Source organism: Choristoneura fumiferana, chromosome 27 (assembly GCF_025370935.1).
Source record: "Choristoneura fumiferana chromosome 27, NRCan_CFum_1, whole genome shotgun sequence".
NCBI classification, from domain to species: Eukaryota; Metazoa; Arthropoda; class Insecta; order Lepidoptera; family Tortricidae; genus Choristoneura; species Choristoneura fumiferana.
The window spans coordinates 1,339,599-1,356,706 of record NC_133498.1 but is presented as its reverse complement, the minus strand read 5'-3'; the positions used below and the strand labels follow the sequence as shown (position 1 = coordinate 1,356,706).

At 36.6% G+C, this 17,108-nt stretch overlaps 1 pseudogene; it reads left to right on the top strand.

The window, feature by feature from the left end:
- Positions 1-6,971: 6,971 nt before the first annotated feature.
- Positions 6,972-15,825, top strand: LOC141443403 (androgen-dependent TFPI-regulating protein-like; annotated as a pseudogene).
- The last annotated feature ends 1,283 nt before the right edge of the window (positions 15,826-17,108 follow it).

Here is a 17,108-nt window from a genome sequence, read left to right as displayed (position 1 = left end):
AATGCTGTCATCGTCAGTTTTTTTGGTGGGAGGATCAGTCTAGGCTGTAGTTGTCACTTCCACTGTCTCCTATATTCGAGGATTGCTTCCACCAGCAATATTTTATACCTACACATATCTGTTTTTCAAACAGATCACTGATTTTTTTTTTACTGTGGGTAGAACGTTGTTTTTTTTTTAATATGGCTCTGTCAGCTGGACAATTTTGCCAGCAGGGTTAGAAATTCGAAACTCGAAGTTCGTCTCTTACCGTCCCTCGCGCTCTCGTATTAAATAGTTAAGTGTCAGAGGGACCGCACGACACGAACTTCGAGTTTCGAGTTTCGTAGTAGCCCTAGTGTACCTTAGTGTAAGTTTTCGGTTACAAAATACGTCTCGATCTCGTTTAGTGTTAAGTCTCAATTTGTGTTCATTTTGCATACAATTGAGATTTTAACGCGAACGCGATCGAGACTTATTTTGTAACCGAAAACTTACACTAAGGGGACTGCAGTGTCTAGTAGGTTTTTGCCCGTTGTACGGAAAAAATTGTAGAAAACGAAATATGAGAGGTAATGGTGGATGAACGATCGTGTAGAATGTTAAAAGTAGACCCTAATACTGTCAATATTGACTTCGTGTCAATATAATGAGGGTTTCCGCGAGAGGCCAGTTGGCGGTAGTATCTGTGGTGCGTTTGATAACTTTGACATTGACATTAGTGTCTTGTTTCTGATTGGTTGAATAACTAAATGAGCCAATCGCAAGCAAAACTAACGTCAAACGGACCTCTCGATACCAACGCCATCTAGCGATATTTTGCCGGAAACCTCATTGCTGCTTTTTTTTTAGCATTAGAAAGAAGGTAAGCGATCCTGACGTGTCTTTTTATTGAAAAATACTTTTGAAAAATAAGCCAGCAGAAATATGTAAGAATTAGCAAGGATGTGTGATCTTTTACTTTATTTTTTGGTATCATAACTATAGTTATTGATTTTTAACACATTGACTGCCACTGACTTGATTTCCACAGGTGCCACCGACGCACATGTGCGTTCAATGTGTATGAATATTTTATTATGACAGCGGCACTAGGCGAAGTTTGCGGAAACGCATATTTCAATTCAATTTTTAGAAAAAATATGAAAATTGAATTGAAAATATGCGTTTCCGCAACTTCGCCTAGTGCCGCTGTCATAATATTCATTTACACATTGAAACGCACATGTGCGTCGGTGGCACTGTGGAAATCAAGTCAGGTGGCAGTGAATGTGTTAAAAATCAATAACTATAGTTATGATACCAAAATAAAGGAAAAGATCACACATCCTTGCTAATTCTTATATATTTGTTGTGGTTTATAACATATAAACAATATGCGTAATATAAACATATATGCGTCGGTGGCAGTGAATACGTTAAAACGTTTTTTCAATAAAAAGACTTGTCAGATTGTTTACCCTTTTTCTAATGCTAAAAAAAAAGAAGTATACGTTGGTATAATACCTGTATGACGATCTCATTAAAAAGCAACGATAGCAGAATCAATCGTCAAAAGTGATGTGCAAATTTACTCTATTAGTAAATAGTTTATAGCTAAAGTAATATTAATATTAGAAGCATAAGCTGTCTTACTACAGTTATCGTTCGTATATTAGTGATAAAATACTTATAATATTACAATCAATATCAATAATGTTTTTGAAATGTTTTTTTCCACCTTGCCTTTTTGACTCATCATGTTATCGTGTCAGTAATATCGACAGTAATACTTTTAAAGTGCAAAGACCATATGAATAGTGAAATGAGGAATTTGTTTTTCTATTTATGCCTGGATATGCGACGAATTGGAATTTTGTGGAATGTTGTTTGTTTGTTTTTTAGGGTTCTGGAGTCAAAATGGCAAAACGGAACCCTTATAGTTTCGCCATGTCTGCTGTCTGTCTGTCTGTCTTATAAATATATATATTATAAATTAATTATATAAACATTTTTTTGGTACTCCCTCGCAAAAATTGCAAATGAATTGAATGATGACTAAAGTGGGGTGTATTTTATTTTTTTTCACATTCAACCCTATATTGTGGGGTATAATTGGATAGGTCTTTTAAAACCATTAGGGGTTTGATAAACGATTTTTCGATTCAGTGATTTCTTTGCGAAATATTCAACTTTAAAGTGCAAATTTTCATTAAAATCAAGCGTCCCCCTCCCCCTCTAAAATATAAAACGGAGCGGCAAAATTCGAAAAAATCATGATGGTAGTAAGTATATCAAACTTTCAAGGAAAACTATAACGGCTAAGTTTGCTGGAGAATTATTAGTAGTTTATGAGTAAATAGCAGCATAAGGTATAAAATATACCTAAACTTTTAAGATTCCGTGTAAAATACGAAATCCTTAGAAAAATATTACTTAATTTTTTCGTAATGGCTACGGAACCCTATTTTGGGCGTGTTCGCCACGCTCTTGGCCGGTTTTTTTATACTTTTTATTGTGCAAAAGGAAAAACAAAAGTATTTATGATTTTGAAGAGTATTTTTGCACTACGTCCGATAATACGGCACCGTTATTATCGGACGAAATCGCGACAATGTAGGGCGAAATCGCTCTGAGAATTTAGTTAAGAAAGAAAAAATCGTTCAAGTGCTAGCCGGACTCGTATCACATTAAGGATTCCGTACCTCCGCACCTATAATGTTTTAAAAACTGTTCAGTAATAAGTTTTTGTAAAAAAATCGAATGCAAACTTTTTTGCTGATTGTAATTTTTGGTAAGGCCGCAAACTTCTAGTATTTATAACCATTCAAACAACCCATGCCCCCAGCAACCGTAGGCTGTCTAGCAACGCTTAGCAACCAAAAAACGCTAAAAAAACGTTTCTTGTATGACGACCCCCTTTCATTTTTAACTTTATTTTATTCTTAGTAACTATACCTAAGTGTTTAGCTATTACGGCTCAAGAGATAGAACCCTGGACAGACAGCGGAGTCTCAGTAATAGGGTCCCGTTGGCACCTTTTGATAGATACGGAACTCTAAATACAGTTTGCGGCCACAAAAACAAATGAATAAAAAAGTATAGATGTAAAAACTGTGTTTTTGTAATCAGCAAACTGCCCAATTCTGATCATTGCGGATTCAGAGAATTATGACAAACATTACATTATGACTTTCAAAAATTATGCGAAATTTAACCCTGTTCAAAATTTCACCCTTTGTGACGCTATTTTTTAAAAATGCCTCTGACAGTCAAGCCTTGCCCTGTCTCATGCTGCGTCCAGACAATCAATGACCCAACGTTAATTAACGATAACCGATTGATAACCTATCAACCTGATAGTGGGATGATGTTGTACGATCATTCTATTAGAATGTGCTCTGCACAGATATAGATTACACTAGATTACGCAAATGCATCTTCTTCGCGTGTCCGAACCCCGATCAAACGTCGGGGTTGGCCCCAATACAAAGACTGACCGCTAACTGACTAATCATGACTAGTGACTGACTCGAGCCCCACGGCGAGGGCGGGCGGCGCATTTGAATCAATTTAGCGTGAACATCGGGGAATTCACATCGCTAATTCGCTTTTGAGACGTCACAGTAGATATAAAAAAGTGACACGATGGGTTTCATACGGATTGAGGTGTTTGCGTTATCTAGTGTAATCTATATCTGTGGTGCTCTGATTTGCATGTGCTATAATTAGTTATTGGAACCTCATCTGTTCTAGGTCGCTAAACTCTGAACAGATTTGTCGAAAGCGGTTAGGGATAGTAGTATTTATGTAAACTCTTTATTGTAGATAAAAATAAAATAAAAAGAAATACAAATACACAGAAAGAAAAGCAAAGGCGATAAATCCTAGTTACCTCCCTTAGTAAATCCTAGCTCCCTAGTCCCTTAGTAAATTTCAGTTCCTTAGTACCTTAGTAAATCCTAGTTCCCTCGTCCCTTAGTAAATCTTAGTCCCTTAGTAAATTTCAGTTCCCTAGTACCTTAGTAAATCCTAGTTCCCTCGTCCCTTAGTAAATCTTAGTTCCCTAGTCCCTTAGTAAATCCTAGTTCCCTAGTCCCTTAGTAAATCCTATTCCCCTAGTCCCTTCGTAAATATTAGTTCCCTAGTCTCTTAGTAAGTAAATCCTAGTTCTCTAGTTCCTTAGTAAATCCTAGTTCCCTAGTCCCTTAGTAAATCTTAGTTCCCTATAGTCCCTTAGTAAATCCAAGTTCCCTAGTCCCTTAGTAAATCCTAGTTCCCTAGTCCCTTAGTAAATCCTAGTTCCCTCCTCAGTAAATCCTATTCTGAGTTCTAGATTAGGTTCGATTTGTCAAAAAATATTTTCAACAGAAAATCGGTAAAAAAAAACCTTAAAGTAAAATAAAATTTGTCTTTTTTTTACAATGTCTTATATTATCATTCCAGCCTATATACGTTCCGCTGCTAGGCACAGCCTCCTCTTAGAATAAGATGGCTTGGTTCGCAGTTCCCACGCGGGCCCAGTGCGGCTTGGGAACTTCACACACACCGTTGAATTGCTTCGCAGCTTTGTGCAATTCTCTTCACTTAAAGCTCGTGATAAATTTAATGTAATTTAACACATGAATTAAAAAAAAAACTCACGATGCGACCCGGATTTGACCCCTCGATTCTCTGATTATAAGGCCTTAGGTCACCACTAGGCCACCACGAACGCAACGAAAGCGAATGGACAATGAATGATACCAAATTGACCATCAAACGTCAAGGAATGACCCTTGCATGGTTCATTTCGTTATAGGTAAATGATAACGGAGTGTTACCAGTGTTAATATAAAATAACTAATTTAGAGGGATATTCTTGTAAGCGATGTCAACAAGACCAGTATGAGAGCTGTCCGTTCGTCTGTCACGTGACTTTTTGAATTGTTTTAGCCAGTCGGTACGGTACGGTACGGTAAAGGAAAACATCGTGAGGAAACCTGCACAACCTGCGAAGCAATTCAATGGTGTGTGTGAAGTTCCCAATCCGCACTGGGCGCGTGGGAACTACTGCCCAAGCCCTTCATTCTGAGGGGAGGCCTGTGCCCTGCATGGGACGTATATAGGCTAGGATGATGATGATTAGCCAGTCACTTAAAATAGGGTAATTAGGGTTTTTGATTTAATTGTACGACATTAGACTCGCACTAAAAAAAGTTGTATGTAATTTACATTAGAATTTACTTTCTGTGCATCAGTTGAATTTTAATGTATTTTATTTGCAATAAGGAGTTTAGTTTACTTACTCGTATAATATGTTTAAGATAAAAGAAGAACCGTTTTTATTATCATTGTTAACCATCAAAATATTTTTAAATTAATGCATACCGGTGGTAGATTTTGACATTCATAAGTGCTTGTTATAGCCTAAATTGAATAAAGATATTTTGACTGTGACTGACTGATATGGGTGAAATTAAAAACCATTTCATTTTCTATTTTAGTTTTCTAGTAAGTACCATTTCTTTGAGGACAAAATTATTGCCCTCTCATTCTAAGAGGAGCCCTGTGCCCAGCAGTGGAACGTAGTATATAGGCTGGGATGAAAAAATATTGTCCTAATTTCGCTTTCTAACCGACTTCAAAAAAAAGTTCTTTTTTTTAATGTTTGTTACCTCAGAAATCCGTAATTTATGAACCGATTTGAAATTTTTTTTTAGTTCGTCTAGGAATGCTTTCAATTAGGTCCCATAAGCAGCAAATTAGGATCTGAAGATCGGATCTTAAGGAAATCGAGGGTATCATCATTTGGTGACGTGGAACTGATGACGAAGACCACAGTTGACCATTGGAGTTACTACTCAATAACAAGTATTTCACGGGTTGAATTTTAATTACTTTGACACAGTTGCTAAGGAATTTACGCTCCTCGTAATGCATATGGTAAAACGGGTGGTGATCCGAAGCACCAGGACTCCTCAATAATGAACGTCTCCGCATCGGAAAAAGTAATCGTTCGTTAAAGGTGACGATCAGTTGATATTAAACTAGTGTATCTTATATTATTTTTTTACACCAAAAAGCGTGAAAAAAAAATTAACCGACTACAAAAACCATGAAAATAATTTTCTACCAGTCTGAAGTCGGCCGATGCCTCAGCACGAGCCAGCAGGAGTGATTGAAGCCCAAATAAAGTGCGTAATTGAGTAGATGACTACATGTCCACTCCTGCTGGCTCGTGCTGAGGCACCGACCGACTTCAGACTGGTAGAAAATTATTTTCATGGTTTTTTGTAGTCGGTTAATTTTTTGTTCTAATTTTTTTTCACGCTTTTTGTTGTAAATAATATCGCTTTGAAAATAAAGCAAGTTGAAATGTTGGTGCATAGGAGAAATTCGTGTCTAGACCCTGTCCTGTGGGTGTCTAGGGGAATAGCACGCAGCACGGATTGCTGAGGACAAGACCTGGGTTCGATTCCCAGCGCTGGTCAATTTTTCTGGTTTTTCTTTGCATCCATGTTTCAGCTTAACACAATCGTGTGAAATATATAGATTTCCTTGTTGTGCCGAATTTTGGCAAATAAATAAATTATTTTTTTAGGGGTCCGTCCCAAAGGGTGCCAACGGAACCCTATTACTGAGACCCTAGTGTCTGTCTGGCTGTCCGTTTCCGTTTAGTAGTATATTCACTTTAAAAATATTAAATTAAATTAAAATAAAATAAATATTTACGGGGCTCCCTTAAAACAAACGTGTTTTTTTTTTGCCGTTTTTTGCTAATGTCTAATGTTGTACAGATAATGTACGGAACCCTTCGTGCGCGAGTCCGACTCGCACTTGGCCGGTTTGTTTTTTTTAAACCGCCCCGCGTCATGCCAGGCCAATTTGCCCAATAGACGTTGAGCCGCGATATTTATTTCTCAGAGAAAGGGTATTTAGTTAAATATGGCAACCCAGTGCAAAACAAATTGAATGCGCTGTTATCTACCCACTGATATTTGCTTTAAACTAGCTTAATAAGCGGATGTCTTTGTAAGTAAATTATCAATTAGACAATACGTCAAAATATATTACAAATCCAAATTAGTGCTGATTTAAACACCAAAATAAAAAAAATGTGATATTTAATAATTTTTAACAACATACATACATAAATTGAAAACGTTCGATTTTTAAAGTAAAATATTTCAACAAAAAATTGTGGGAAACCTAAGAAAAAATTGTGGTAAAACCGAAAATTTTCGTGGTAAAAAGTAAAAAATCGTGGTAATTGAAATGGATGTGTTATGGAAAGAGAACAATATTTTCTATAACGTCCTATGTGTTTTGATAACAGAAAATGAGAAACTTTTTGACAGAAGTGATGCCAGGTTATACTGGAAGACTGTTTTTCACATGGCAGTGATATTCCACACGGTTATGTGGTCAATTTCGCCGCTGGCATCAATTTGGACGGTGAATTTAAAGAGATACGGATGCTGAAGATGTTCAGAGCGGCGTATCTTACTGGATGGAATTTTGTAAGTTTTTTTTTTATTCGCCTGGATGGCAATCGAGCAAGTGGGTCTCCTGATGGTAAGAGATCACCACTACACCACACTGTACCATTTTATCGGCATAGTTTACATATATAATCGTTCAAAATTACAGCTTTCTAGCATTGATAGCCCCTGAGCAAAGCCGCGGACGGACAGACCGACAGACAGACAGACATGGTGAAACTATAAGGGCTTCCGTTTTTGCCATTTTGGCTACGGAACCCTAAAAAGGTTCTGACAAACAATGACCTATGGATCCCTAAAAAAATTAGCTTGCTAGCGTTAATTACAGATAATTCAATCAACGATTACGAAACATTTTGCCTACTAACAAGAAAATTACCCTAGCTATCTACAGCGTAAATATAATTGTATTTGCTTTAACATAAGGGTATTGTTATCGGTTGTTGACTTAGGCGAAGTGCGGGACGTTGAGACTGTCCCGTGTTTAAGAAAAGTTTCCCTGCCGGCCGCGCGCGCCGTTAGGTATTCGTTTGGGATATTGCTGTCTTTATCGCTCGTGAGATAAGCGCTCGCAGCCGTCCCCCCCATGCCTTCCGCAACGACGTCCGTAATTTATATCGAGGTAGCTGTAGGCTTTTCAAGATTTGGGCGGTTAAATTTTGGGTTTCGTTGTCCTCATATTATACGAAAGTATAGCACAGAAAATCAATGATATTTTACGATACGATAAGAGTCGTTTTCAGATAATTTTGATCAAATTTTTGCTCACAAGTTTATTAAATTAAAAAAAAAAACAATAAAAATAATATAATCAAACAAAACTTTTGTTTGTTTTTGTTTTATGGTTTAAAAAACCTTGGTAAAAAATAACTTCACTTAACTTTAATATTACTCGGGTGTTTAGCGTAATCAGACCTGTTTGTAGTATTTTGACTACAAAATAACTTCCTTAATTTTTTTTATTTTACGGGTTTATTATAAAACGAAACTAGACCATCAGATACGGCAGTTGAATTGAATACCGGGATTTTACAAAATTGCCATGGGAATTCTAAAAAATACTATTAGTTCATACACTCTTTTTGTGTGGATATGGAGAAATTGTTTTTGGTTCAGAAGTGTTGTATCAGAGCAATATTCAACCTAAGATCAATATATATGCTACGCAGTTTGGCAGAGGTTTATAGTTATAAGTATTTCTGTACTTCTTTTGTTTTTTATTTGAGTAATAATAATTAAAAAAAAATATAATCATGTCGCCCTATTTCATTCAACATGGCATTCTCACTGTAGCGGGTTTGTATATTTTGGAGGTTTGCGCTTTTGTACACAAACATATAAGGCTCTCTTTACTGAAAGACAAGATATGTATACAAACACAGTTCGGAGTTAGTATAAAGATAAATTGTATCAACCTTTAGTTAAACTAGCCCTAAATTCCAAAAACTCCTACATTGTGTGTATCAAAATTTATAATAGGTTACCTGACGATTACAAAGAATGCAAATTAAGTATATTTAAGGAAAAGACTAAAGAATGGATAAATGAAAAATTTTCTACTCTATTAAAGATTTTTTAAATTGATTCTTAGTATGTAATTTATTATTAATTATATAATTTTATTGTGACATTTATTTATCTCATTGTGATATTTGTATTTTCATTGCTTTACAATATTGATCTTTTGTATATTAAATTGTTTATTACATTACAATTATTATTATTTTATTTTATTGTACTTATTTTTTTTTGATTATATTTTGTAAGCAAAAGTGTGAACGCCTGAAAAGGTAAGGGTTCAGTGAGACTTAACCGTAAGAGTGCAATTATTGAACACCTATGTACTATCACCCATGTATGTATAGGGTCGTGGGTCCAAACCCCGGCTCGCACCTCTGAGTTTTTCGAAATTCACGTGCGGAATTACATTTGAAATTTACCACGAGCTTTGCGGTGTAAGAAAACATCTTGAGTAAACCTGTATAAACCTCCGAAGCAATTCAATGGTGCGTGTGAAGTTCCCAATCCGCACTGGGCCCGCGTGGGAACTATGGCCCAAGCCCTCTTGTTCTGAGAGGAGGCCTGTGCCCAGCAGTGGGACGTATATAGGCTGGGATGGATGTACTATACACAATTCTTCACAATATATTGAATTGAATTGAATTGACGAGATTGCGCACGTGCTGAGCCTGCGCCTGAAGGCATAAACGAAATCCGAAAATCGAAGTTTGTATGGTGCCATGCCATCCCTCTTACTCTCGTATTAAATAATATTAGCGCCAACGGGACGGCACGATATGAACTTCGTTTTTTGAATTTCGTAGTAGGTAACCCTTCTGTTCTTCAGTGCATCACATGACTTCTCATTTGTACCTGATATGTTTAATTGTTATGTTTTTACTAGCCTTTGCCCGCATGGAATTCTGTAATCGCGCGCTGTTCCCTCGGGAACTGTGCATTTTTCCGGGATAAAAAGTAGCCTATGTCACTCTTTGGCCCATAAACTATCTCTATGCCAAAAGTCATGTCGATCTGTCGCTCCGTTTCGACGTGAAAGACGGACAAACACACACTTTCGCATTTATAATATTAGTATGGATTTGCTATTGTATTATTCGTTGTTTCGGGCATAATTTTGACTGTTGAATTGTTAATTTTATTACTCTTTAGTTACCAAGCCATGTCTTTGTTTTGAAGAATAAAGATTATAATCTATTTAGGTATCTACCCTATTATCGATGCTTATAAAATAACAACGGTAAAGTGGTCATCCAGGAGAATACTTCACAGTTACTATAGGCCATGCGTCTACGTCTTTGAACTAATTAGCTTTAATAAGCGTTATCTGTTTTACTGTTTTGACATAAATCTAATTATTATAATGAACACGTGAGGTCAAAGGGTAATTAGTAGCAACCTACTTTATCTAAGTACATGAACCTTATGCGAGAGACTACTCTATTGTCTACAGATCTTACCCGATATCCTGCCTATTCGAAGAAATATTATTTCTAAGTTATCGTTTGCCAAACTGTTTTATTTCCCAACTCTCAATTTTCTGCGAGAAATTTCCCAAAAATTTTTCTCACTGTATTTTTCGTCATTTAAATACGTAACCTCTCTAAAAAAACACAATATAAAAATAAAAAAATCCCAAAGCTATATGATAAATCATGCCAGCCTATATACGTCCCACTGCAGGGCACAGGCCTCCCCTCAGAATGAGAGGGCTTGGGCAGTAGTTCCCACGCGGGCCCAGTGCGGATTGGAAACTTCACACACACCATTGAATTGCTTCGCAGGTTGTGCAGGTTTCCTCACGATGTTTTCCTTCACTGTAAAGCTCGTGGTAAATTTCAAATGTAATTCCGCACATGAATTTCGAAAAACTCAGAGGTGCGAGCCGGGGTTTGAACCCACGATCCTCTGCTTGAGAGGCCATAGGTCAAACCACTCGGCCACCACGGCTTCATTATTATAAATGCAAAGAAATATTGCGGTTGTATCTTTGTAAGTATTTTATAATCTTAACCCTAAATCTTAAACATTTTAATCGCGCAGACTAAACATATATCAAATTTTAATTACGTTTATCAGGATCCAATTATTAATTAATGACGAATACTGGCGTAAGGTTATCGTGATAAATCATGATCACAGTCAAGTCCGCTAGTCCTGTGCGGCACATATTTAGTAGAATGCGCACATAAACTTCTGTGATCCATTTTATACTAATCGATTTTATTTATAACACTTCTTTATAAATAGGTGTTTGTATGTATAACCACAGAATAAGTAATTACAAGTACAGAAGCTTCACTGCCGTACAAAAGTGATGTTTAGGCATAAGAATCGTGCCTACTTTATGCTTCTCTGTCTATCGCATAACTCGTGTTCACTCGCACGAGGCACGTGTAATGATAGGGTTTGCTACGCCTGGAATACACTAGTGAAAGTTAGAAATGTAATAATCATCATATGACGTTTGAGCATAGTTGCACAATGAGGGCTATCGCGTATGAATTCGCCGCTAGAGGCGCTAGTGTAGCGTGAGGTCTCCGAAATATCAAATCTCATAGTTTTTGGGTGAGCTACGTGGGTTTATTTATAATTAGAATAATTTTGTGAATATTATTGCATTACCTGAAATTAATTATGGCAATTATGCGTTACGGGGCAATGAATGTCTGTGTTTTGAGACAGTTTTGTCTTTCGGAAACTTTTGTCCTCCCTTTTTTTCTGAACAAAACGGGACTACGCAACACTGTGGTTGCTCGATATTTTTATGGTATGGTTTTAAGGTGTATTAAATATGATTTTAATCTAAACTTTGTTTTCACGCCCGTAATAACAGACTTTGAAAGCCACACTTAAAAACCTCACGCAACAGTGGCGCCATCTAGAAAGACAAAAAACGATAGCCCTCATGGGAAATTTAGTTGGGTCAAGAATGGGCATGATGCATGATGATATTTTTGTTACTTATTTTAATGCCCATTAATTCAATTTATCATAAATTAAACTGATTCATTTGTCTACAGTCGTTCCAGACTACGTTTCTCTGTCTCGCTCTGACGTACGACGTGCTTCAATGGTTAGACAAGGAGGGCGGCAAATTCGGCCAGAAGATTAAATACTTCAGGGACATCGTGTTCAATGGACTTGTATTCCCGTTTACTTGTGTAAGCCTTTACTCTCTTTTTAGGGTTCCTTAGTACAGTTAAGGAAACTGAATCACTTACCAGGAACCTTTGTGCTACTAATATCATGTTGGCACCTCATAGGTCTGCCAAAGAAATCACAGCGAAATTGATTATGAAAAGGTTAGACCCTGGTACGCGAGTCAGTTTTGTTGACTGTACAAGTATACCGAAGGGCTCAGCAGGGCTACTACGAAACTCGAAGTTCGTGTCGTGCGGTCCCTCTGACACTTATACTATTTAACACGAGAGCGAGAGGGACGGTACAATACGAACTTCGACAATCCGCAAACTGAACCCTTATAGGGTCACTTTGCTGGTCGTCTGTCCTTCAAGACCCTTTTTCTCAAGAATAAGTAAAAAAAGTGGTTTTATTCAAATTGCCGTAACTAAAATTAAAGAATCTATGGGCGTTTTAAAAAAAAGTGTATATTCCCTTTTCTTTAAAAATGTGTTTGACTTTTTCATACAAAATTTTCTGACACAGTTTTGTGACGCCCATACTGTCATTTTTTGAGACATTTTTTTAAACTATCTGATTCGATTGTGCTCTTGATTCTGAGTTGGAAAAACCATGTTTTTTCCAAAATTGAAACAATATGAAAAGGTACACTTTTTTGTGAAAATGCCCCTATATGGTCCTTCCGGTTGTCTTAGAAACTAGAAATTTGCAATGAAATAAGCCCTTATAGTGCTATAAACTGCCTATAAAAAATAATTTTTGACCACTTCGTCAGCGTAGTTATTATTTATTTAAATGTGCATTACACCTTTCTAGCACTAGTAGTTTTTTCAGACTGCTAAATAAAAAACCCTGGATAAAAGGACATCGAGAAATTACATTCCTTACTCCTAAGGAATGTGATTTCGTATTCCTCTACAGAATCCTAAAAATTAAATTGTTATAGCTGAGGATGGAACCAGAAAGCGTAACCTTATCTTCTGTACTAGCAATAATCAACGAATAGCCATGTGTGCTTAAATCTTCAAAAAAAAAATACAGTAGCTAATTAATTTCATCAATACATTCCAGTTCGTCCACTTCATGTTCTGGGCACTCTACTTCATCGACCGGGAACTGGTCTTCCCCACGGTCTACGACCAGATCCTGCCCTGGTGGCTGAACCACTGCGTCCACACCAACATCATCATTGTCCTCATCATCGAGACCATACTCACCAGCAGACGGTATCCTACTGACGTCAAGGTCGAGACGATCATCTATGTCTTCATTAATATCTTCTATGCTGTGGTGTAAGTACCTTTGTACAAGTTTATCATTAATTTAGCAAACTGTCCCGACTTTGCTCGGGTACAACTTTGCTGCCCAGACTAAACACACTGCATTATAATAATAATAATAATAAAATAATTTATTGCCACAGAAAATAAGACTACACAATTAAAAAAAAACAATTACACGTAAGCGGGTAGCAATGGAATCAGGCTCAGCATAAGCTGCGAGAATAAGAAACTTGCAGCGCTGATTTTCAGCCTGCGCCCGTCCCACAGCGTAAAATTTAACTCAAGAGCCGGGTATAGGTATTTCTGTTACTATCAAAAATATACCAGCAACATACTTTTTAGGAACAGAGAAAAAGTTAAAAAAAAAGGTAAAATGAGCATGAAATAAGATGGTAAATCATCTAAACAGAGCAGAATAGTCAATTAGAACAGAGGCATCAATGTGAGTCTTACCTTGAATGGATTTTGTTTTATTACACTGATGTATTCTTCATTTACGCTTAAGCTAACTTGATTTGTTTTGTTTTTCAATAAGCATTCGCCGCAGTTTTTTCTTAAAGATTGATTTATGCTCCTTAGGCTAACACTAAACTATACGAATGCGCTTTAAGATAAATCACAACAGCCATGTTATTTATAGTAGAGTACTAATTGTCATTTAGTTAATTCAGTACTAATCGTCAATTTTGAAAATATTATGTTTTTACCAATAGAAGTAACGCAAGTGACTATTTCGGGGCAGCATTTTTTCAAACCTTGTCAATCTCCTTTTGGTATCAACACGTGAAATAACGAACCGAGAAAGTTGTTACAGGCAAGCAAAAAATGTCCCACGGGTCGTTCATTCAGTTAATTAACTTCCCGTTACATTGACGACCAGATGGCCAAGTGGTTAGAGAACCTGACTACGAAGCTTGAGGTTCCGGGTTCGATCCCCGGCCGGGGCAGATATTTGTATGAATGATACGAATGTTTGTTCTCGGGTCATGGATGTTCAATATGTATTTATTGTATTTAAGTGTTTATTTATCTATATAAGTATGTTTATCCGTTGCCTAGTATCCATAGTACAAGGTTTGCTTAGTTTGAGACTAGATCAATTGGTGTGAAGTGTCCTATGATATATTTAATATTTTCTTAAGTCATTTAAAAAAAAATACATTATAGGTACTGTTTTTTTTATTACAATTACGCTCATCTTTACTTGTTTCTTCCACAGTTTCTATTCAATCTACTTCTTCGCTGGCTGCTGGTTGTATGGCGTCTTCGGCGTCATGAATTGGTGGCAAGTCTGCATCTACCAATGCGGAATATCTCTTTCCGCATATCTCTTCTACCATAGTGCCTTCTTCTTCAACCGTCTCATCCATAGCCCTGAAAATACTGAGGAAATAACTGCAACGACCAATGGAGATGTTGAATCTAAAAATGTCAAGGAATTTAATGGAAACGAAATGAGGATAGCTTGTGTAGAAAATATACAGATTGGGGATACTCCGAAACCTTTGAAGAACAATGTTATGGTTAAAAATGGAAGCAATGGAGAAAAAGTTAATGGAGAGGAATTCAATGGAGAGAAATCAAATGGAGAAAAGCTAAATGAAGACAGTAAAGTTAGTGAAAATGGCCATAACGATAAGAATGGAAAAGATTGGAGATCGTTTGAAGAAAATGGAAATGGAGTAGAAAATGGAGCGTTTGAAAAATCATGGAGTACAAAATATAGAACTAGTCGGAATGAGTTTGATAATTCCAGTTTGTAAATTATAAGTATAATTAATATATTTTTTATCATTAATGCTATGTTATCTTGGTAAAGTGTTAGAAGGGCTCTGTAATAGTCGGCTGGGCTGACTAAGATTATGATTCTCGCGAAATCTTCGCTTTCTACTAGTAGTGATAAGTGTTATTTATAGTTAAATATCTAATCTCACTAAATGCTAAAAATGCTAGCCTTTACTTGAGTTGTATTGTCTATCTATCTATCTATCTATCTATAACAGCCCTTATAGCGCACGTCTTCGGACATAGGCCTCCTCTCTACTTTTCCAGTCTTGCCTATTCATTGCCACTCCCATCCAGTTTACGCCAGCTTGCTGCCGGATATCATCTGTCCATCTTTTTGGTGGTCGTCCTCTACCGCGGTGTTAGCACGGGGTTTCCACTCCAGGACTCTCCTCGCCCAACGACTGTGGTCCATTCTAGCAATATGTCCTGCCCATCTTCACTTTCAGCGTTCTACTTCGGTTATTACGATGAGTTGTATTGTATAACTCCTTAATGTATATGGTGATAAAACACATGAAATTAACGGTTAATAAGAGAAATGACAGGATGATGATGTGCTAATAAAGTGTAATTAACATTTATAAAGTCAAAATTCATAATGTAATGTTTGTAACGTAATGCTTTGTTTTCAATAAACTCATTTTATCTGAGCCCATTAATTATTCTGAATTGTTATAAAGCAAACCTAACCTACCCTTTATAGTTCTTCAAGTTAACCAATTTAATAATTTCTAAAAAAAAATGATTTCGTCAGGAAAAAAATGTGTCTTGTGCAAGGTCCGCCCGCATTGCTACCACCATCTTGCTCGCTAATCCTGCCGTGAAGCAGCAGTGCTTGCACTGTTGTGTTTCAGCGTGGAGAGTAAGACTGCCGGTGAAATAACTGACACGTGAGGTATCCCATATTAGGCCCCTAGATTGGCAACGCATCTGCAATCCCCCTGGTGTTGCTGGTGTTTATGGGCGGTGGTGATCTCTTACCATTAGGTGACCCACTTGCTCGTTTTCCATCTAGTGGAACAAAAAAAAACGCGAAAATTATGAGAGTAGATGCGCAGTGTCATTTGATATAAGTAACATTATTTTTGGTGAAACTATTGATTAGACGAACTTTTATGATCTTTATAAATCTATAGATTGATTTCGGATTGGTTAGGTTTATTTTGTAGAGGTGGCAATACGCTATTTGACTATTTTGTAGGTATATTTTTTATAAATTAAAACTACACAATGCCTGTTATCGAATAGAAAAACAATTTTTAAGGTACCTTTACAAATAACAAAGTTATAAAGGTTTGAAATTCAAGATTAGACAGAGAACGACATACTGGCATGTGACGTCACACGCCAGTACCGCCATACTTGCTGCATAGAGAAAAGCGTTTGAGAAAGAGACAGGTATATAGATTATTCAAAAAATCACTATAAATCCAATTTTCAACCGATTTTAATTTTCTCTTCGCTAAACACTATCCCCCTTATTCATAAACGACAATCAAACCTATTTTAGTTAAAATGCCGCTAAAATTCGTTTGTCCTTATCTGTCACTTCGACATTTGTATTTGTTAGAAAGGGACAAAGCATTTGTTAGTTAACATAGGCTTGTTAAGTTTTATGAATAAGGGGGTATCTGTTTATCTATATTTTCATAATAATATTAAGATATGGCAAAATCAGGAGTTGTCAAATATCGTATTTCTGAGTTAATTTATGCCAAATGACCATTATGCGTTTGGTGCATTATTATTTTTGAATTTTATGTTATTTGATAGGGTACGTGCTCCTAACTACCTAGGCTTTTTAAAACAGGACGACCTTTTGCTAGTGTAAGTAATTTGTGGCTGTGCTAAAAGGTATGACAGTTTGAAAAATGTAAGGCCCCCCACATACCATCGCCTGTCGCAAAAGCAATAAAAATTTGAAATACAAACA